The sequence below is a fragment of the Castanea sativa genome, chromosome 5 (genome assembly GCF_040712315.1).
Source record: "Castanea sativa cultivar Marrone di Chiusa Pesio chromosome 5, ASM4071231v1".
In the NCBI taxonomy this organism is placed as follows: Eukaryota; Viridiplantae; Streptophyta; class Magnoliopsida; order Fagales; family Fagaceae; genus Castanea; species Castanea sativa.
Window position 1 is genome coordinate 10,085,596 of NC_134017.1, and position 24,078 is coordinate 10,109,673.

At 34.6% G+C, this 24,078-nt stretch overlaps 1 long non-coding RNA gene across 1 annotated transcript in view; it reads right to left on the minus strand.

The window, feature by feature from the left end:
- The window catches only part of LOC142633246 (uncharacterized), a 100,504-nt gene extending 76,647 nt beyond the window's left edge, over positions 1-23,857 (minus strand). Inside the window, exon 1 of the long non-coding RNA XR_012843851.1 lies at positions 23,623-23,857. This is a non-coding gene — a long non-coding RNA (uncharacterized LOC142633246). The remainder of the gene's footprint in view (positions 1-23,622) is intronic.
- Between the last annotated feature and the right edge of the window lie 221 nt (positions 23,858-24,078).

The window sequence follows — 24,078 nt, forward strand, 5'->3', positions numbered from 1 at the left end:
ACAGGAAGCCTAAGTCCACAAGTGAAAGCGGCCTCATAGAGGCACACTTCACCGGGGAAAAACGAGCAAGCCCTATCGTCGTCAGTGGGGCGACGAACACGAACCCGCTCTGGAAACTGAAACCTATCCCTAAACCGACTGACGGCGTCAGAATCTAACCCGCACGGCTCCACGAGGGCATGAAAAGCCCTAACCTCTCTAAAAGTCGAAACGGCTGTATCTCCCTCCATAGGGTCATCGCTAGACGACAACCCAGTATCGAGGTCACTAGACCTAACTTCAGACATCAACTGTAACTCCTTCACCAAGCCTTCAAACCAATCGACCGACTCTCGGAGCAATGGAAACAAATCCCCTAAAACAACACCTAAGCTGCTACCTTCAAAAACAAAACCCCTCAAATTGGGAAAAGCGCCTAAAGACCCCCCTAAGCGAGCAAAAAGAAAAGAAATTGAAGGACAAGCTTCCCTAACCTCTAAATTGCTGACCATGAACTCCCAGTCTAAAAAGAAAAATGCTAAAATTCCCACAAAAAAGAGGGGAGAAACAAACAAAGACACAGAAAAAAAAAAAAAAAAAAAAAAAAACCAAGAATCAGATACTTGCGAAGAAGGAAAAAAGGAGAAGGGAGAGGAAGAAAAAGCTTACCTCGAAGAAGCGAGAAGCCCAACAGCCAAGCAAACAACCAAACTCAAAAGGAAGCAAAGAAATATACGAAGAGGGTGCTTAGAGGAGAAGAACTGAAGATTGAAAGAAAATGAAAAGTAAAGTACAAAGAAAGAAGTTTAAAAACCAAATAGAAGTGAAAACCGAAAATCGGCGGGAAACCCAAGGGTCAGTCCCTCTCCAACCACATCACGCCACGTGGCCACAACCCACGTAACGCCGCCATAACGCATTCAATGCGGCACGAAATCCCAAAGGGCAAAAAAAAAAAAAAAAAAAAAAACCGTTCAGCTTCCACGGTCGTCACTGACGACCATGAAGCCCGGAGGCATCTGATAATACTGACGAAGATAGGTATAGACGAAGCTGCCTTCACGGACGAACATGATCAGTATCCGCGTCATCAAAAAGAATTAATGCCATTCAATGCTACCAATAAAGCTCCAACCGTTACAAGACCAGCTGGACGAACCGATGGGAACGCATTAAAGTCCATAACTCCACCAGAGACGTTATCAGGGAGTCATTAACACTCCAACGGCTATAATCTCCAAGGATATATAAAACCCTCACAACACCAATACAAGGTACGGAAAAAAGACAGCATTACCACTTGAGTCATTCTTATTGACATTTCTATAATCATCTTCCTTGGTACTGACTTTATCATCGGAGGCGTTGTGGCAGGCACCACACCGGTGACCACTTGAGTAAGTTCTTGCTCCCGTAGGGTCGTCAGAGTACATCCAGGAGCCATCTGGACGAGTCCCAGCAAACCAACGAGGTACTGCTTCATCAATAGGGTTGGAATCTCTAAGCATCAACTCCTTTTTATTAATATTTGTATAAGTTACATAGCCAGCAAGTTTTGAATTCAAGACCTTATCCTTGATCCCATTATTATGGAGGAGGAAGTGTAATTTGAGGTAGAACTCATTGTTATGGTAAAATCGCTCTAATTAATTTAATTTGTCCATAGCATCTACTCCATAATAGTTACTACTTCAAATAGAAGCATGTTTATCAACAAAATTGGGAATTTGAAAATTGTTAAAGAGGGAGGAAATGCTCATTTGCAACATTGAAGTTTTCAAGAAATCTAACAACCAGTATAGAACTACCTAGCTATGAACAAACACAAAAACATGATTTCAAGAAAGACCTTATAGAAGCTAAACAGACTTACAATAGGCATTCAAAAACTAGTAATTAAATTTAAACACTCCTTGAAGATGTCTTATTTAGAATCAATTTAAGTGTCCCCAAGGCATCTTCCCCTCCCCTCCCCATCACCCAAGGCCACCATCATTCCCTCACTTTGCTGCCCAATTGTAGATTTCTTTTGCTGACACTTCAGGTCAAAAGTGAATGAATGTTGACTTGAACTTTGCTTGAATAACTTAAAAGTTTTCAAATAACTAAATTTGTTTTGAGGAAACTAGTAAAAAAGATCAGGTAATCACCGAAACAGATTAAAGATCACTCCTTCATTGCATGATAATCCCACTACTTCAAATATAGAAAGGATAAGTCACAAGAATATTCAAAGATACTGAACATCTCAAGCCACACTCATGCAACTTCAAACTCATAATGCAACATGGAAAAGGTTTCTGGATTGCCAAACATAATCTTACCAGGACGGTCAATAGATTGGTCATTCCTGCCAACAAACCAAGGCCACTCCAATGAGGAGCAGCTGTTGGTTGTGGAGGCATTCCATGTTCGTCACCTATCCTTTTAGTATCAGGAAGAAAAATTACATCCATGGACATGGATATTTTCTTGGACTTGCTTCTGTTGATCAGCAAGAGAGGCTTTACTAGCCATATCAATGATCTCCACTGCATCTGCCTCATCAGAATTCCTTTCCAAATGTTGGTAGTTGGATGTTTAAGTCTTTATTGAGAAGAATTTAGAGATTAAAGGACAATCGATGAAATTGTACACTGAGTGACAAAGGTAGCATGAATTCATATGAAGCCAAGTGGTAAAGTAGTGAACAAACAAAATAACATCTACACAAATTGTTGTGGAAACAGCACCCCAAGATTCATATTAATAACAATAAATAATAGACATATACACACAAAGAACACTAGCATTAATGTTTTTTGGCAAACTGCCTACATCCATGGCAACGTTAGAGAAAGTTTTACTAAAAAAAAAAAAAAAAGGAGATACAAATGTTCGTGGTTCGCCAACCTGCTTCTTTTGCTGCCTCTATTACCACCATATATTCTAACTTAGTGTATAGAGCAATTGTATCCTGTAGAATTGATTTCTAGCAGATTGGGTCACCGGCAAACACAAACACAGCCCGTCAAGGACCTTCTACACATAACATCTACATAAATAATCCAAAAACATCCCAATAGGTGATGCTTGCACCTGCCAAATCATAAAATTCCATTAAAGTTAGTGGAACCACATTCAGCAAACATGAAAGGTAAATTCCCAAATAAAGCACAAGAGAGCCCCATGTTTTACAAATATACCACAAGATAAAAAAAAAAAAAAAAAAAGTTGTTTCTTTGAATGGTAAATATATGATCATTTAAATTTTATGAGATTGGCAAATAAAAAGGTGGAGTTGGTATTTGTTTCGGCCTAATAGGTTATTTGATACTCAAATATGCAAAACTACCCATGTCACAATTTGAATGATTAATTGACCAGATTATTTTGGCATTTAAGGAATTGGGAAAAAAAAGGGTAGAGTAAGTATATCTTTCTGGCTAATAGATTATTTAACACTCAAATAAGAAAAAGTGACCGTGTCATAGTTTAACACTCATATATTTGGGATTATAGTGTATTGTTTTTATTTCAAATACCAAAACAAGCTTGCATTACCATAAGCAAAACAATTATGATCAACAAGTACATAAGAAGCACTTAGTCAATATACTTGTTTTGAAACTTAACTTAGCTAAATAAAGGAAAAAGGTAAATAATTAAGCCAATATTTTCTTCTTTCAATAATTGACACCTAAGTACAGTACTTAAGTTTTTTCCTTAATATTTTATTTGTAAATCTCCCTATGGAATTGAAGCTTATACTGTATAAGGTGAGAAAATATGCTATGCATTGTATTAAAAAATAGTAATAATAAAATTAACAATTTTAATTTTATATTTTTAAAACAAAACAAAAACTACACCACATATTTCATGTATTTTTATATGAGAAACAATTCCTCCTGGCATAGTAGCCCTCTGTTTCTATTGAGAATTTCACACGATCTCTCTATTTGTTCTTTCGAATATCTCTAAAAGAAGTTCAATGGTAGCTCAAAGATAACGATATCCTTTAAGATATCCGCATGAACTTTATTTCTAACACAATGTACTAGTTTCAAATAAAGACTGAGGCTAGAGGCATGCCATATTTGTTGAAAAAAATCAAAATGACTATCACATTTAGTTATGAATTAAATTAAATATTCAAAATAAGTGATTGCTACATTAACATGAACGAACCAGTATTTAAGGACATATTATTTGAAGCAATACCTTTTAGCTAGATACTGATATCCTTCACTAACTAAGGCAGTCACTTCATAGCTTTTCTAGTAACCATTTCACCTTTAGTATTGTAGTCACATAAAACCAATCCTTTGTGTCATTGACAAATTTGAAATAAGCATGCCTCCATGTCCTTTTAAAGAAGAGACCTCCACAAACTCCCCAAAAGCCAATTGGGAATCCAACTCCCACACCTATATAGAAGCTAGAACTTTTAGAGTCCTCTTTAGTTTTTCCAATTGATGTTCTATTATGAGATTCTCCAATTAGGGGTGTGCAGCTTTTTTGGAGAGGATCACCACACAATTAAGGATTGCCAATATATCTGACAGCATCAAAAGATTGAAGTTGGGTGCTTGAAAGAATTCTACCTGAGAAATTGTTATATGACAAGTCCAAGTAATCAAGATATGTCAAATTAAACATACTTGGAGGAATTTCACCTGATAGATGATTTTGTGAGAGATCCATTGACTCTAACTCCTTCATTAGCCCAATGTTTGCTGGTATGTTGCCCATCAAATGATTTCAAGATAAGTTCAAAAATCGTAATTCAAAAAGAATTGATATTTCAATAGGAATTGATCCAGACAAATTGTTACTTGAAAGGTCTATGATCCTCACAAATTTAAGGTTATCTTCATATTGTAGTTCATATCCTTTTGGAACCAGCATAAGATTCTCAAGGTAAGAGCCATAGTTAAAGCTGTACTCTAAATTGTCAAAATAAAAATCTTGATTAGGGTCAGGCATAACCATGGCATTGATATTTTTAAAGCAACTTGGTATGGACCATGATAGGCTATTATTTGCAAGATCCAATATTCTAAGAGAAGATATTTGGCTTATATTTAGAGGTATATTTCCCTTGAATCCACTAGATCTTAGACGGAGAACTATAAGTTGTGTCAATTTTGTAATCCAGAGTGGTATAGTCCTTGAAAAATTATTATCACCTATATCAATGAGCAATAATTTTGAGCACCTTTCCAATGACGAAGGAATATCCCCGTAGATATTATTATTTCGTAAACTCAATGATTTGAGTTCAACTAAAGACCCCAGAGAATAAGGAAAATTCTTCCTGATAGATTATTGCTCCCCAAGTTTAAATGGATCAAAGATTGCTAGTACCTCCAACAGTTAGAAAGATCTCCAAGTAAGAAATTGTTTGATACATCTAGAACCTGCAATTTATTTATTTATATTCATCTTTTGGCTTAAGAAAGTGGAAATCAGTCCAAAAAATGAATTGTTAGCTAGATTGAGCACTTCAACATTTGCAGACAACCTTGGCAATCACCCCTTAAAGTGATTAGTTCTTAGATTCAAAATTGTAGAATTCAACAAAATGTCTGGTACATCCTCTTCTATGTTGTGTTTAGAGAGACCAACCTTCTGAATGTTTGAAATCCAATCCCAAAACCAACTTGGAGCCTTACCCGAAACTCCTGACAAGGGCAATAATAAAACCTGAAGGGATCTTTGCGTATGTAGCCATGTAGGAAAGTTGGGACCTATCTTGTAGTAGCTCATGTCAACATATTCAAGTTGAAAAGGTGGAACCCAATTGGAATTCATGTTAAAGAACAAAGGTGTATAAGAGATATACAATACTTTTAATTTCCCTAATTTGGAGAAATGTGCTTCATCGAGATTGCCTATGAAGAAATTAAGTGAAATAGATACTACCAATAGATTTGAGAGAAGTCCAAGACTCTTTGGAACGGTGCCATTTAACTTAGTTCCATCAAGGAGTAAGATTTGCAATTCAGATAAATTCCCAATGGACAAAGGAATAGGACCACTTAAAGAATTACCACTAAGACTGAGATATTTCAAATGCTTAAGCTGTCCTAGAAAATCTGGAATTTTTCCGCTCAAAGAATTATCTCCGAGATCGAGATATTCTAATTTCTGAAAATGCAAAATGCTAGGTGGCATCCCGCCTATCAGAGAACTTTCGGCCAGGTAAAGCCTTAAGAGGCTTGTACTGAGATTAGAGAACCAATCAGGTATCTCATGATTGAAATTATTTTCAAAAAGATAAAGGACTTGAAGAGATGCGAAATTTGCTGATGCAAGAGTTGTATTCAGACTATCAAGATGACAATATTGCAAGTATAGCTCCGAAAGAGTTGGGAACTTACGGATTATTTGAAGCCAGCTAACTTCTCTGTGAAGGTCGGCTAAGCCCAAGTCAAGGTATTGTATGGAAGAGAGACTAGACATCCAATGAAGGTTATCTGCATAAAGGCCTAAATTACGTCCAAGATTTAGATAGTGAAGGCTTGAAAGGTTCCCAAGTTGATAAGGTATGACCCCACAAAACCCAGCACCATGGAGCTTAAGATGTCTCATACTACCCATTGAACCAAGAAAACTTGGAATGCCAGTACAATTAAATTCATTCTCACTCAGCCTAAGTAAATCAAATGTTCTAATTCTAGCAACGAATGACTAATAGCACTGCCTAACCTCTTTCCGTAGTTGAAATCTTCAGCACCATCCCATGATGAAAGCTTGAATTTGTGTGAAAACACAAGAGCTTGTTTAGACCCGCAATAACAATTACGACTTGATTGCTTTTACTCTAACTTAAACTAAGTACAGTATAAGAGTAAATGAGCGCAAACAACTGATAAAACTACTCTAAGCCATATTTATTCAATATCAACAATAAAAGAAAAGCTTAAAGAGTAGGGAAGAAAGATGCAAACACAAGATATCACTGAGACGTGTTATCGAAGAAGAAACTGAAGTACTCGGCGAAAAACTTCTCCGCCACCCTCCAAGCAGTAATCGATCCACTAGATAATAAAGTTGGAGTACACAAATAACAAGAGACCCTCCAAGCTTATTCTACCAAATGTACTTGAGCCCTCTAAGCTCCTACTACCACTAGCTTCTCGGAACCTTGTCTTCTCTAGCTTTCCCGAATCCCGCAATTTAGCCTGATTGCATCCGCCAATGAATGGCTTCTTCCAATACTTACCAACAGCATCAAAACCTCACTTTACAGTCAAATTGGGTGTGGTAAGTGTTAGGGTTATCAACCTCTCAAGAATTTAAAGATAGAGAGGTAGGAGTAAAGGAAAACCACAAGAAAATGTGTAGATGATTGTGGGTATAACAATCTCTAACTCTCAAGTGTATTTTCTAGGGGTTTTCTCTTTGAAAAGCACTTCTTACAATATATGGGTAATGAGGGTATATATAGTGTGGATAAAGACTTGGTAAAACAAAATATGACAAATTAGCCAAACAGAATGTTTCACGAGTACTTCATGGGAAGGCCTTACTCGTGAGACACTTGTGAAAACTCCAGGCTGTCATGACTCTTCAACAATAAAAGAAAAGCTTAAAGAGTAGAGAAGAAAGATGCAAATACAAGATAACACCAAGACGAGTTATTAAAGAAGAAACCGGAGTACTCGGCGAAAAACCTCTCCGCTACCCTCCAAGTGGTAATCGATCCACTAGAGAATAAAGTTGGAGTACACGAATAACAAAAGACCCTACAAGCCTAGTCTACCAAATGTACTTAAGCCCTCCAAACTCCCGCTACTAACTAGCTTCTCAGAACCTTATCTTCTCTCGCTTTCACGAATCTCGCAATTCAGCCCGATTGCATCCGCCAATGAATGGCTTCTTCCAATACTTCCCAATAGCATCAAAACCTTACTTTACACTCAGATTGGGCGTGATAAGTGTTTGGGCTATTAACCTCTCAAGGATTTAGAGATGGAGAGGCAGAAGTAGAGGAAAACCACAAGGAAATGTGTAGATGATTGTGATATAACAATCTCTAACTCTCAAGTGTATTTTTTAGGGTTTTCTCTCTGAAAAACACTTCTTATAATATGTGGGTAATGAGGGTATATGTAGTGTGACTAAAGACTTGGAAAAACAAAACATGACAAATTAGCCAAACAGATCATGTTTCACGAGTATTTCGCGGGAAGGCCTTACCTGCGAGACACTTGCAAAAACTCCAGGCTGTCATGACTCTTCACCTTCTAGTCATGTGCTCTACACGTGGCTATTTCGCGGGTTAGCTTCTCGCGAAATCCACTTGTTCTTCATTTTAAGCTTGAGTCTTCACACTCATCCCTTACAATTAAAAATCCACATAAATACAGGAAAATATGATTGAATAAATTATAATCAAATTTGGCACGGAATTAAAACCAACACAAAATAGTTGTAAATTACAACTTTACACATGAAAAATTGAGGTGGAGCTCTGTGACGCGACCAGTAATGTTGTCGTAGCAAACTCCGTCCCATCTACAACAATCTTTTTGTTTAGTCCAGGAGGAGAGTAGGATTTCAGAATTAATGAAACCTTTTTTGAAGCTTAGAAGTGCTTGTTTCTCTTTGTCATTGCAAGAAACATTTGAGTTTGACTCTGCTTTGAAGAAGAAGCTTAAACTGAGGGTAGCTACAAAGAAGTATAGGAAGAAGAACATGAGTTGCAAAATAAGCACCCATTACAGAGCAAAAATGAAGGAAGAGAAAGTTTCAAAAGAGAAGTATGAAGGAAGAAAAGCTGAGTGTGAGCAGTGGAGGTGATGCAATTGGAGGATACTAGCTTAATAATATATAGTGATTCTTCAATTACTTTCTTATTATTATATTATTTTAACGAAGACTTTGACTCGTTGACTTAGGACAAAGGCCAAAGCCCAATACTCGTCTTGTTTCACTAAACAGCATAGTAATTGCACTTCAAGAATTTTACTTGTTGACTGCTTTTTTGTTTCTTTTGTTCCGTGACTAATTTGCCAATGGACATCTCACTGTTTTCCGGTAAGGTGTTTTGATAATTAGTGAAGAATTTCAGCTTTTGTTTTTTCATGATTAAACTCTTCTGTTATGCATATGAAATACTATTTAGTGGCCTTAAAAACATGATTGTAATATAATTACCATTTCAGGGTAGATAGATACCTATGCCCAATATCTACTAGTGAATATAAATAGTAAGATGTCATCGGAAAGAGTAATCTAGTAATTTTTGTGCTTATGGTTTCCTAATTCCCAACAATTTAGATCTACCTGTGGCAATGCCCATGGATTCCACAAAGAGTGGAACCCCAAGTGTTCAATAACCATAATACTCCAGACCAGCCAATTACTGCTATTGTTGCCACACCTGTATCGGCATTTCAACAACACCAACACCATTGCTTTGGGGATTCCATCCCCCAGAAGGAATCCCCCTTTTCTTCCAATCCCTCCATTTTCCTTTATGTTTTTACAACGTGTAATTTGGATCCTCAAGATCTTGCAAAACTAGAGGCAAGTGGAGATTATGTACGTTATGAGAATGGAGTTCTTTAATTTTAAAAATGTTTATACATTTCGGCTCCAACAGCTCAAGACAGCTTGTACATGGCACCACTGAAGAGGAATGGCTGCCTCAGTCTATCAGGTTGTGATAATTTGAACATTCTTAGACCTGATACGACGAACGCAAGAATATGAAGGAACTATATTTTTCGGCCGGCATGAAAAGAAGCAAGCTGTTGTTACAATAGTTTAGAACATAAGCAATGGTCTTTGGATGTTTGCATGACCATCAAAGAAAGGTTGATCCTTATCCATATTGACCATGTATTTCTTGTTAGTTTATTGAAAAATCAGTTTTTCTAAAAAAACCTGTGATCTGATGGTGGAGTTAACATAAAGGTTCGGTTTTCGGGGAACTATTTTTCGTTACAGTGCTGTTCATACAATAATTAGGCAATGAGCCTTGTTAAAAGGTCAAAAAATGAGATCATACAGGAAATACACGTCTAAAATTCACGTTGTGCATATTTGTGGAAATTAAGGCTTACAATTGACTAAGATATCACCACACACAAGAGTTGGGATGTAGTGATAGGTTCATTTGATGACCATCTTTCACGAAACTGCATAGATATTTTTCATCAATATTAGAATAATCAAGAATTGATTTACTGACATATTTGGTTTCTTTGTTGGGTGACTTGTTGACCATTAAATTATTAATTTATTATGCAATATTTTCCACAGTGTCACATAATTTTCATGTAAGGCCAAAGATTCATGTCGTGGACATTTGCATGCGTGGAAGTCATGATTGAGTAAAATATCACAAGTTTGCGCTCTTAATTACATGATTGACTTAGTGATAACATAGGCTTTAAGCCAAACCCCCAAAGATTAATGCTCACCACACACAAGTGAAGAGATGTAGTGTTGTGTTCATTTAGTGACCATCCTTCATGTAACCACATAGAGATTTTTCATCAATATCAAAATTATCAAAATTTTGACTTACTAACATCTTTTGCTTTTGTTTTTTTTGTTTTTTTTTTTATTTATTTTTTTTTTATTTATGGGTGACTTGTTGTCCATTAATCTATTATGCAATATTTTTCACTATGCAGCATAATTTTCATGTGAGGCCAAAGATTCATGTTGTGGACAATTGTGTGGAAGTCATGATTGAGCAAAATATTATGTGTTTGTGCCCTTAATGACATGATTGACTTAATGATAACATAGACTTTAATCCAAACCCCCAAAGAGCAAAGATCAATGCTCACCACACACAAGTGATAAGATGTAGTGTTGGATTCATTTGACGACCATCTTTTACATAACCACGTAGAGATTTTTCATCAATATAAAAATCATAAAAAAAAAAATTGACTTGTTGACAACTTTTGTTTTTTGGTTGGGTGACTTGTTGACCATTAATCCATTATACAATATTTTCCATTGTAGGGCATAATGAGAGGGTGTAATTAAGTGTGTGTGTGTGTGTGTGTGTGTGTGTGTGTGTGTGTTTAGTAGTTAGTTTGTTTCTCAAATAAATAAAATAAAAGAAAGGTTGAACATTGACGGCCACGTGAACTTGAAAAAAGTGTGAGACAAATTGTGGAAATACAATCTTCATCTTCTTCCACAAAATATGGACCGTCCTGAGGGGGGGGGGGGGGGAGGCATAGGGGCCTGAGTCTCCCTCAACCAAAAGAAGACTTTTTTTTTTTTTTCTAAGCATAATTTTTTATGAATTTTATTATCGTATAGGGCATATGTTAGCAAACCATTTTAGAAAAATTTTTATAAGAAAACTTTTTCCAAAAAAATTTCTCATAAGAAATTTCCTACAATAGATTACTAATAGATTACATTAACCAGACTTTTTTTTTTTTTTAATAGTTGGGCCCCCTATCCTCCGAGATTATTAGCTCACTAAATTAGATAAATTTATAAATTGAAAACTAGTAAATCTATAAATTGTGATTGCACTATAATATATTTAAAAATGATGTCGTGGAAGCCTGAAGAAAGCATACACGATAGTCCCTTTAATGAAACAAAAACTAAACTGTTAGTTTATTGTAATAAACCTTGAATTTACGAGGAGTTCCTTGAATCCACAAGGTGATAGGTCTAGAATCCACCAGAGAAAACAATAGACAAAAGTTTTAATTTTTATTGATAATAAACTATGAAAAACATTTACAGGCATAGAGGCCTATTTAAGGGCTCCATAAAACTTGACAGACAAAAAAATATATTTTAAAATAACTCCTAATTAATACCTAACCATAACAGGAACCAAATTTGATCTAAAAAACATTAAAAGCATCTAAAAATAAGGAAATAAATCACCTAAATCTAAAATATATAATGCTTTTACTTTTAAAATTAAATAAATACAAAAACTAAATTATAGATTCTATCTTACATCAAAAAACAATGGTAGTTTGTATTTTTTTTTTTCTTTGTTAATAGATGATTGTATCTAAATGTATTAAAAAAACAATAATTTTGTGTATTTGTCATAGTTTGTTAATACTATATAGATACTTATTTTAAGTTTTTTTTTTTTTTTCTTATACTCAGGCACCCTAGCTTGATATCTTGTGTCCATCTTGTGCAAAAGTATATAAAGCTGGAAGGAGGTTCAAGCAGTGTGGGTGATACCGTACCGTACCGTACCGGCCGGTACGACCGAAAAATACCGTACCGGCCAGTGCACCGGTACAGGTACACCTCCTGTTTCGTACCGAAAAAAATATCGGCTGTTCCGGCCGCATACCGGCCGTACCTGCGAAATTCAGCTGTTTCGGCCGATAAATGGATACCGAACCGAAATACAAATCTGAGTAAGCTAAGAAAACACAAACACAATCCTCCTCTTTTCTTTGTTTATCTGTCTCTCTCTTAAAAGGTAACCCAATCAAAACACAAACACAATCTAAATTTTAGAAACGACGGATCAAGAACAGGGAAAAATACAAATTAATTAGAACAAAAAATCTAAAATCAAAACAAAAACAAAAAATTAAGAACATGAAAGCCTATCTAAGCTCCATTGTAACAACAAAGTGAATCAGAACAAGAAAAGAAGGAAGGAAAAAAAAAAAAAAAAAAAAGCCAGACAGACAGACGAAGGCCATTCGGCTGTGTGTGTGTGTGAAGTGAGATGAAGAAGAAAGAAAAAAAAAATGCAAACATAGAGGTTGGCTGTGTCACCTGTGTGTGTGAAGTGAGCCGAAGAGGAAAGGAAAAAAAAAAAAAGGAAGCACGGATGAAGAGGAGAAAGAGAGAGGCAGGTTTTGGAAAGTGGAGATAAGAAAGGAGAGGATGAGATATATGGGAAATGGGAATAGGTCAGGACTCAAGTGTGTGGTGGAGAAAAATCAGGAGAAAAAAGAAAAAGAAAAAAAGAAAAGGAAACGTATGGATAAGGATGAAAGAAAGGAAAAGAATAGGAAATGACCCTTAGAAACACTATTACAATATTTTCACATTAAATTTCAAGTAATTAGCTAATAATGATGAGTAAAAAAATAATTTCAGCGGTGTGTTCAAATTAGAACTAGTAACAACTTTTCACATAAGATTTTGATGTAATTCTTGTAAAATTATTGTGAAAAATATTGTGAATATAACACTTTTTATTATTTATTTAAATTTCCTTTAGTTTAAACTTAAAAGGCCAATACTTGGCCTAGGACCCTAGATGATGTGATAGTGAATTGATTTTAAAGAGATGACAATTTTGTATTTTTACTTTTCCATATAATTTTTTGAAAAGTATTTTTTATTCACTTTTTTTTTTCTCAAAAAATCCCTCTCTGTTTTTTAGACAAAAAACAAACCTCTCTTTATTTACTCCAAAGTATTATATAAAACAATAAACATACTAATAAAATAATCATTATAACTAAATGTTTATAAAAAAAAAATCATTATAATCTTGTATATTGTATAAAATAGTAAAAAATAGTGGTAAACCCGAAACGGTACACCGATATTGACCGGTATCCGAAATATATCGTACCGCTAGCCAAACCGGTACAGCCTCCAATACGGTATTGACTTCCTTGAGTTCAAGGCTTTGTTGACTAAGCTACTCAAGTCAACTTGCAAAAGCTAAGGTAATTATCAATATGCATGTACCAAAAGATAGGGAAAGAATCATGGCTTGTTTTTGCAGACTACAAAACATCAATTGGTGCATTGCCTAATTCACTACATGGAATTTTTAATTTATATTGATCATTAAATAATAATTATTATTTTTCTTTTAATTATATATAGGCGAGATTCAATCAGATGTCTACTATTTGATAATAAAAAAACTTTACATTCAATAAAATGATTAAAAAAATGATATTTTACATCAATATATATACTTACATGAAGGTTTCTTGTTTTTTTTCTTTTTTCTTTTTATCTCAGGAATATTTAAAGTTGACTTGAAAATAGTATGACAAGAATACAAAAGAATTGGTAGAATTGTCGATTTGAAAAAAAAAAATCACCATCATTTGAGGGCTAGATATCGCCGTATCTAACACTTGTAATGTGGACTTGTACAACTTTAGAGGACTAAATCACAAAAATCTCCACCACTCACGTGGCTCGTTGCCAAAACAAACATACTTTGTATCTCGATTCTCATTTCTCAACACTTTCATTGTGATAGATTCCTAGAAATGAAGCAAATTCTAACTTTTCTATTAGTCTATTTTAATAAATTTCTCCTGTGTTATTACATTTGGATCTAAAGTTTTTTACAATTTTTACTGTTATTTTTGGTTTAGATTTGTGCAATGTGTGAATTTATTTACATTTTAGTCATAAGAGGGTTCACATTATAGAAAAAAAGAGTGTATTTGATGTTAATGTTGAATGTTTATAATGTTTTTGTTGTTAATACTAAACCAAGACTTCACTTTGGAGCGCAATGTAATGTTAATGTAAGATCTACTAGTGACTATTTGGAGGGGAAATTATTGCATAGTCTGGGACTATGATCTCTACCTCTCACAGAGAGATGGGCCCCATGGTGGGTGAGACCCACCCATCTATGAGAAAGAGGGAGCATAGTCCCAGACTATGCAAAACAGCCTTGTTTGGAGAGCTTGGGATTACTCTAGGGTCTATAAATAGGGTAGCAAAGTCCATGAAATAAGGGAAATCAAATCATAATTCATAATTTTAGCAAAAAAAAAAATTCATAATTAAGATTGCATTCAAACCTTTAAAAGTTAAAACCCTCGAAACAAAATTCGAATCCCAAAATATGGACTAGTGGAATCAATTGGCATTAACTTGGTGTCCGCACCACTGTACAAAAATTCAGTCCTTTGGATTAAAATATGTTGCATCTGAATGGTGCATCATTGTTTTCATGATCTCAGCGATGCTAGAAACTACAAAAGTAGGTTTCAAACTCAACATAGCAACTAAGATAGTATCGCATCTCATGGTAAACGTCCAAATATGTCATCATTTGTTTAATAATATCTTTCCATCTTGATCATTTCATAAAAGAATTAATTGCAAAAGGAAAGCAATCACGACCAATCCCTCAAAACAGTTGCTAATCCAAACTTTGTATGTGAAGAAAACTCAAGCATACAGAACTTTTTATTTTATTATTATTATTATTATTATTTTAATAACAAGGGTGTTCAAACCCCTTTGAGTATCTGACTATTCCCTCGGGCAATCCTTCTATCCCACACACACCGGGTAATTACGAAGAGGAATCACTTGGAAGTGGCCCCAAGATATTAGCAAGAGATTTTGAACCAATAATCTCATGGATATGATGAAGCCTTAACAACTACTAAGTCAACCCCTTAGCATAAAGTAAACTTGAAAGAAAACTTGAGCATAGAGTAGTACAATCTTCATCTAGATGTCATAACTCTGCAATTTACAAAGGTTGGCAATTGCAGCTTCAAAACAGTAAAATGAAAAATATGATTGCTAACTAATAAACATGGAAAAAGTACGCCAGGGTGAGAAGGTGTGTGGAATAAAATTATGGCTAACCAACATACATGAAGCTCCATCTCCTTTGGTCCTCTTCATACATTGGAGTTTATCATGCGTCGTCGCTTTAAGTTGCTCAATCTGTAAGTCTAACAGCGCTTCTTCATTATGAAGTACCTTAGTAGCCACCAAAACCCCAATGTTGGGCATTGATCATAGTTCCATCATACCTTGTTATCTTATATGTGTTCTGCACATCAACTTTTGGGTATCCAAGACTGCAATGTATAGTACGCTGGTAGAGTATACTACACCAGGCTAGAAGGCCACGACAGCACCAACATCAGTTTCACTTTCACCATCTAAATATAATCCTTGGCTGGCTTCCTTGTGTGGCATTTAAGATGGCTTGATATCAAGCTTGTAACAATGAGGTCCTGTAGTCTTTCGGGAGTTTAGCACAATTCAATGGCTTTGTTTCAGGTTCAACTGTGCTGAACAATCATTAATAGTTAGTACTTAAAATGGGAGAACTAGAGCGTACACACATCACACACAATCTCTTACATAATCAGAACCAAATAGTGGACATTTTGAATCACTAATTGAAACTTCTTCTATACCAAAACATAAGATGGATACACAAAACCCAAAACACTGTGTCCTTTCTCTTTTTTCTATGCACAAATTCACAAGTTGTTATCATAAAAATTAAAATGCCATAAATTGCATTCTAACTTCATGTGTTTTCCATGTTTAATTAGGCCAAAAATGGCATTGCTTAGCTATGTTAATGGTGACATATGTAAAAACAGTTCATTGTTGACAATTTGATGAAAAACTAACCATGAAAAAAATAATGATAGTAATAATAATAATAAAAAGAACTTATCAAGTACGAGGAAGAGCAGTTCAAGTATTATTGAAGACAGCAAGGTCAACAAAAAAAATCAAATGAAAGTGTCAGATGACGGAAATGTCAAGAGAGCCTCTGCACCACAAGATGCAGAAGAGAGCACGATACATGGTCATGTATATCAAACTAAGTGTGGCAGACAAGACACAGAAACGTTGCTACTAAAGGATATCTATGGCATTTCACAATTGTAGGACAAGCAAGCAGCTCAGCAGAAGACAACAACACAGATTTCTGGAGTTTGATGTTTTCCTGTAATATGAAATTTATCCAAACTCAACATGTACCTATAAGCTAGTACAATAAACAAAACTGATAGCCTTGCAGAAAATCTGGGTGCAGAAACTCTTCTAATTTGATTCCAACTAGAGCACATTATCATTACAAAAATATAAAATCAACAGTTCTTCTAAGAATATTATTTTAGAAGAAAAGTTAAAATGTATAGAACTACCTATGAATCACATCACAAACACAAACATGATTTCGAGAAAGACCTTATAGAAGCTATAGATAATGGATATAGCATTAGATACCCCAACAACTCCCAGTAGGCATTCTGGACAGTAATTAAATACTCCTTGAATATACCTTCCATAAAATCAATTTAAGTATCCTCAAGAAATCTTCACCTCCCCTCCCCTCCCCCACCCCTGAAGGGCACCATCCCATTTCCCACACTTTGCTGCCCAATTGTAGATTTCTTTTGTCGACACTTCAGTTCAAAAGTGATTGGATGTTAACATTGAGTCATTAACTCTACTTGAATAACATTAAACTTTTTAAATAACTAGTAAAGAAGCTAAGGTAATCAACGGAACAAATCAAAAGATCTTTCCCTCGAATCAAGATAATCCCACTACTTCAAACATAGAAAGGATGGGTCACAAGAAAATTCTAAGATCCTGAACATCTCAAGACACACTCACACATCTTCAAGCTCATAATACAACATTGGAAAAAGCTTCCGGATTGCAAAATAGAACCTTACCAGGATGGTCAGTAGGTTGGCCATTCCAGCGAACCGCAAAACCAAGGCCACTCCAACAAGGAGCAGCTATTGGTTGTTGAGGCAATTCATGTCCATCACCTGTCCTTTTAGTATCAAGAATAAGAATTTCATCCATAGTCATGGAGAAACTTTTAATCTGAGCATGTACATTTTCTTGGAGTTGGCTCTGTTGATCAGCAATAGAGGCTTCACTAGCCATTCTATGATCTCCTCTGCATCTGCCTCATCAGCATTCCTTCCCAAACGATTGTAGCTGGATGTTCAAGTCTGTCATGAGAAAAAAATTGGGATTAGAGGAAACCCAATGAAGCCGTACCCCAAGTGACAAAGGTAGCATAAATTCACATGAAGCCAAGTGGCAAAGTAGGGAACAAACAAAAGTTGTATTATTTGTTTGGTGATAAAATCAATATATATATAAAAGCAGAGACCTCATGCGAAAATGCATGAGGTCTTGCCATGTGGCACTCTAAGCTTCCATTTAGTCTTTTTAACCTTTTTTAAATTAAAATTTTTAATTGTAACCCAATAATTTATGGTAACTTATTTTTACTATCACATATATGGCCTGAGGTTAACAATGACCAAACAATTGTAATTTTTTTAAAAAAATAACCACGTTGTCAAAGTAGATAAAAGGACCAAGCCCATAAATATTGACCCAAATATGAATTTTCCACCAACATGTAGCTGAAAGGCTACAACCTTTGACCCACCCCAACTTTCAACCCTTGCCAATGTATACCTCAAAAGATAACCCATGCTGAACACCCCACCAACATGTAGCTCAAAGGCTACCATCTAAATTCCCCACCAACGTGTAGCTCAAAGGCTAACTCACGCCAAGGCTGACCCACCCCATAGTTCAGTAGATGAGAGCTTAAATATTTACACACAAACCCTCTTCTTCCTTCCCAGCCAAGAATTTCAATCATAGCGAACCTTTGTTTCTCTATACAAAAACTCTTAAACTTCTAAGAAAACAATGGTTTCCATTCCAACTCAGTGATTATCTGTACAAACACTCTTCAACTTCTAAAAAAAACAACGGTTTTCACTCCGACTCGGTGGTTATTTGAAGACATAAATGCAGGAGCTTAAAAGATTTCAGCGTTTAGTATTTTGGGCTTCAATGTAGCCACTTCCAACCAATTGTACAATGCAGTTAGCACCAGGTAAATGCCACCTAATTTATGAAATTAAAGAGTTAGTTTCATTTAATGTTTTTTTTGCAGGTTGTAAAATCTATTCTTTTATATATCTCCGTCTCCTTATGTCTCAAAACTTAGGCCACTATAATTTATCACAATTCATTTCAGAGTGGTATGTTTACTTTCCTAATTTTATGTTCCTCTTAAATAGTTTGTTTATTAATTTATTTTTGAAGCCAAAAATACTATGTTCGTTGTTATGCCACTATAATCTTACATCTCATTTCACATTCGTTGTTAATTTCATGTTTCTCTTCAATAGTTTTTTTATTGATTTGTTGTTAATTTAGTTTAACCATCTTTGAAAAATATTTATAATTCAATAGTTGTTAACCCACAGAATCAATATTGATTTGTTTGTTCAACCAAAAAAAAAAACACAAATAAAACAAAACAAAGGAAGTATTTACAATTAATTTCAAATTCTTTTTCAAAAACCACGAGGTCCCTTAACAGTTTTGAGTAGAGGAATTTATTGGGGGGGAAATGGAGGCTGCAAGACTTGCATGCCAAAGAAGGCGTATGATCATGTACAAGAAAAGGATGGCCAAGATGCATTCCACAAACATAGTGTCATCAAAGAGATTTGGAAGTGGAAGCCATAGGAGTAAAAAGCATAAAGACATAGCAATGATCCATGATACAGATAGTTGTAAGCGAGCAAGACTTAATAGGCGAATGGTACTCAACCTTGACTGTACTTGGGAAAGTAGTTCAAATGCTCAATGCTTGCAGCAATCAACCCCTTCAGTTATAAATGTTTTTTCTCACTCGATTGTTGGGCTTAATGGTGATGTTGCTACAACAACTATTGTGAAAGAATTCAGGATACATCTGCCTACAAATGCCAGTGCCTTGGATAAGCATCTGCCTACAACTGAGCTTACATGTACTAATTCCATAATTTGGAATGATTGTAATGATATAATAATTAGCTTGGTTGGAGTATTTCTTTGGTTGTCACTTGCCTAAAAGTCTGTTGAAAATTACACAGTTGCTAAAATTTTTGATGCACCTTCAAATGAGAAAAATGTATGGAAGAAAAAAAAAAAAAGCACAAGCCAGTATGCTATATTGTTTATTTCTCTACACTACACTGATGTAAATAATGTGCTCAAACTTAATATAGATGGAAATACCTATGCAAAATCGTAGCGACAACAAATCTGCCAGCACAAACTTTGTAAGATTCAGCCAAGAATCTTCCAGTGCCATTTCATCAATGATCAACATAAATGATGCAACAAAAGGAGAAAATGATAAAAGCTCACAAATTGAACAAATAAGGACAGATTATGATAACATACCCCTCAATATGCTCTACAAGCGTCAACATACTTCAAAAAAACAAAGCATTCAAGAAACAAAAAAACAAAATTTCGCAATAAAGCTCTTTATTACATCACAAAATAAATAACAATAATATGGAATGAATTACCAAGCTTTTATCAACTTTTATAAAGCTCTTTATTACATCACAAAATAAATATCAATAATATGGAATGTTACCATGCTTTTATCAACTTTTATTATACAATATTACTCTAAAGTTTATTCTTTTTGATGAAAATAGATGGCTAGGGTTTTTTTAATTGCAACATTTTTTTACTTTTTATTTTAACCGTTTTTTTTTAATATACCAAAAGAAGCAGTCAAACGGTGTTTTTTTTTGCAAGCGTGGCAGAGTTTTTAAAGCCCAAACATTGTAATGTGTGGCTGTTTCACTTTAAAACTGTATACGTGGCAGCATTTTAAGGGGTCTTTTTTCCTATTTGTCAATACCTCCTTAAACATAGGAATCAACTTTCTCTCAGCTTCTGCTATTATATATAGTATATGTGTTTGCAATCTATAATTGTTACTTCTTATGATAAACTCAGTACTAACAAAGTTTTATAACAAATATGTTATAATATATGTACAATATTCTTCATAAAAAATTACATAAACTATTACGACATTATCCGTGCATCGCACGGGCAACTTACTAGTTCATATAACGGTAGAACTTCAAAACTTGACATAACTTGATTTTAATGTTTGCCTGGCTTCCATCCAAGTTTTAGCTTCTTTGATATTGTGCATCTACACAAAATGCAAGACATGATTTAAAAGTTCACTATTGGCTTGATTTATCAACAAGTTAAAAGAAATTTTAGCTTTGTTAAAGTACTTGACATAGATACACAAGATCAAAGAAGCTAAAACTTGGATGGAAGTCAGGCAATAATTAAAATCAAGTTATGTCAAGTTTTGAACTTCTATTATTTGAGTTTAATCACCTCGCAAATAGTACAACTTTTGGGTTGATTTTTAGAAGCTTGAAAACCAAAAATAGGCTCAAAATATAAATTAATTAGTGGTCATATAAACCTAAAATACCTCAGTATTATAGTAAAACAATCACTTCTAACTTTAAAAACCATCAAGATAGGAACAAAAAATTAGTAGGTGCCTCTATGAATGTTATACACTAAGGTTCTGTTTGTTTTGGCTTAGAAATATCAGCTTCTTTTCACCATCATCTTATGTAAATCTTTTTAATGCCTCACTTTTTCTAAGAATAGTTGTACTGTTCTACAGGTTATTTTTCAACAAAGTAAGGCAGTCAAAATAAGCTCATCCAACACACATTCGTGAAAATTTATTCAATACTACTTTATGAACATATTTATTCACTTATTACAAAAGGAGCTTAGGATTTTGATTATTAAAATGGGTTATCCTCAAAGTTACACCAGGCTAGAAGGGTATGACAGTACCAACATCAGCTTCACCGTTTAAACATATACCTTGGCTGGCTTCCTAGTGAAGTATTTCACCATCAAGCTTGTAAACAAGGAGGTCCTTTAGTCTTTCAGAGAGTTCAGCACTATTCAATGATGTGCAGAAAAATCATTAGTAATTGTTACTTTAATGGGAAAACTAGAACACACCCACATGCTCTTAAGTAATCAGAACCAAATGTGGAAATTTTGTAATAATTAAATGAGACTTCTTCTGTACCTAAACAGAAGATAGGTACTAAAAACCCAAATAATGCAGTTATGCTCAAAAAAACAAAAATGTGTTGTACATATAAACCTTTCTCTTTTATCCTCTTCACAAATTCATAAGTTTTATTATAAAAATTAAAATGCCATAAATTGCATTCTAGCTATGTTAATAGTGGCATAAGTAAAAACAGTTTATTGTTGACAATTTGATAAAAAAACTAACCATGAAAAAAAGCAACTTATTAAATACTAGGGAGGAGCTGTTCTATAATTATTGAAGACAGCAAGGTCAACAAGAAAAATCAAATGTAAGTGTCAGATGATGGAAATGTGGAGAGCCTCTGCACCACAAAATGCAGAAGAGAGTGGCGATACATGATCATGCAAATCAAATTAAGTGCAGCAGACAACGCAAAGCAATGTTGCCACCAAAGGAAACCTAAGGAATTTAACAATTGTTGAACAAGCAACTCAGCAGAAGACAACAATATAGATTTCTGGATTTTGATGTTTTCTTGTAATACAAAATATATCCAAGCTCAACAAGTACATATACTCAAGTACATTAAGAAGAAACTTGATGGTTTTGCAATCAAATCTGGGTGTAGAAACATTCTAATTTGATTCCAGCACAGAGATTATGACATGGGGCCCTGCTTATATGCGCAATTGTAACGAATTTTGTAACAATCAAACATATTTGACAGTTGTGTATTAGAACAGGCACCCAGTTGAAGCCTTCTCATCCGGTCTTTGATGCGGCAAGGGTCGATTTGATGTTATTGGGAAATATATTCAAGAAAATTTTTGAAACATTAACCTTATAATTAAAAGAACACCGATTAGTTCTTACCACACAAGGAGATTAAACTGAAGGGCATAAGTCCAGCTTGGAGGACATCCTTGTACTTCTAGAGATATTGATCCCCTTTTTTTTCCCACATATCCATGTATTTGTTACCAGCAACATGCCATCCAAATACTAAAATAAGAATTGATCACAATCTAGCACTTTCTTGCAGTAAAATAATCTAAACCTCTATATGTGTTACCTCCAATACAATGACTTCCAATCAAGGCCCTGTCGAGTATCAATCAAAACTGAGAACTTCACATAACCTTTATAATCAATTTGGTTTCCAAGGTTTCAACCCAAATAATGTCATGTTTTAGGTTACAAACTGGTTGAATTCCTTGTTTGGCTGCAATAAGAATGGCATTCAAAAATGAACATACACTATTTTAGATTTAGAGCTTTAACCTCAATGAAAAGAAGCCAAGAGATATTCTAGAAGGTATTAACAGCATCAAAGCTTGCAAGTAATCTTTTTGTTTTATTGGTAAGTTACACATATGGGTGGGTCATGAACCCTCAATCTCACTTGCCACCTTGTTCTTAAAAAGAGGGAAATGCTCATTCGCAACATTGAAGTTTGCAAGAAATCTAACAACTAGAGCATATTATCTTTCCAAAAAAAATATATAAAATCAACATTTCATCTAAGAATATTAATTTAGAAGTAAAAAGGTTAAAAATTATAGAACGAATCACATCACAAACACAAAAACATGATTTCAAGAAAGGCCTTATAGAAGCTAGAGATAACAAACTCCCAATGAGTATTCTGAAAACAGTAATTAAAAGCTCATTGAAGATGCCTTTCCAAAAAATCAATTTAAGTATCCCCAAGGCATCTTCCCCTCCACTTCGCTACCCAAATGTAGATTTCTTTTGTTGATACTTCAGTGCAAAAGTGATTGGATGTTAACTTCAACTCTACTTGAATAACTTTAAGTATTTTAAATAATTAAATTTGTTTAAGGAAAAAATTAAAGAAGTTAGGGTACTCAATGGACAAATCAAAAGATCATTCATTTGAATCAATATAATCCCCCTACTTCAAGGGTGAGCCACAAGAAAATTCAAAGATCCTGAACATCTCAAGCTACACTCACACAACTTCAAGCTCATAATACAACATTGGAAAGGGGTTTTTTATTACAAACAGATCTTACCAAGAAAGTTTGTAGGTTGGCCATTCCTGCCAACAGCAAAACCAAAGCCACTCTGACAAGGAGCATTTATTGGTTGTGGAGGCAGTTCTTGAGCCTCACCTATCATTTTAGTATAAGGCAGACGAATTTCATTTATACACATGGAGAAACTTTTAGTCTGAGCATGAATGTTTTCTTGGACCTGCTTCTGTTGATAAGTAAGAGAGGCTATACAAGCCATTTCATTGAACTTCTTTGCTTTTGCCTCATCAGCATCCCTTCCCAAATAGTTAATGATTAATAAAAATGAGATTAAAGGACAACCAATGAAGTAGTACACTGAATGACAAAGGTAGCATAAATTCACATGAAGCTAAGTTATGTCACATCTACTATTATTTGTCTATTATCACCTTGCAAGTAATTCAACTTTTTCAATAATTAAGATTTAAGAAGTTTTGAAACTAAAATAGGCAC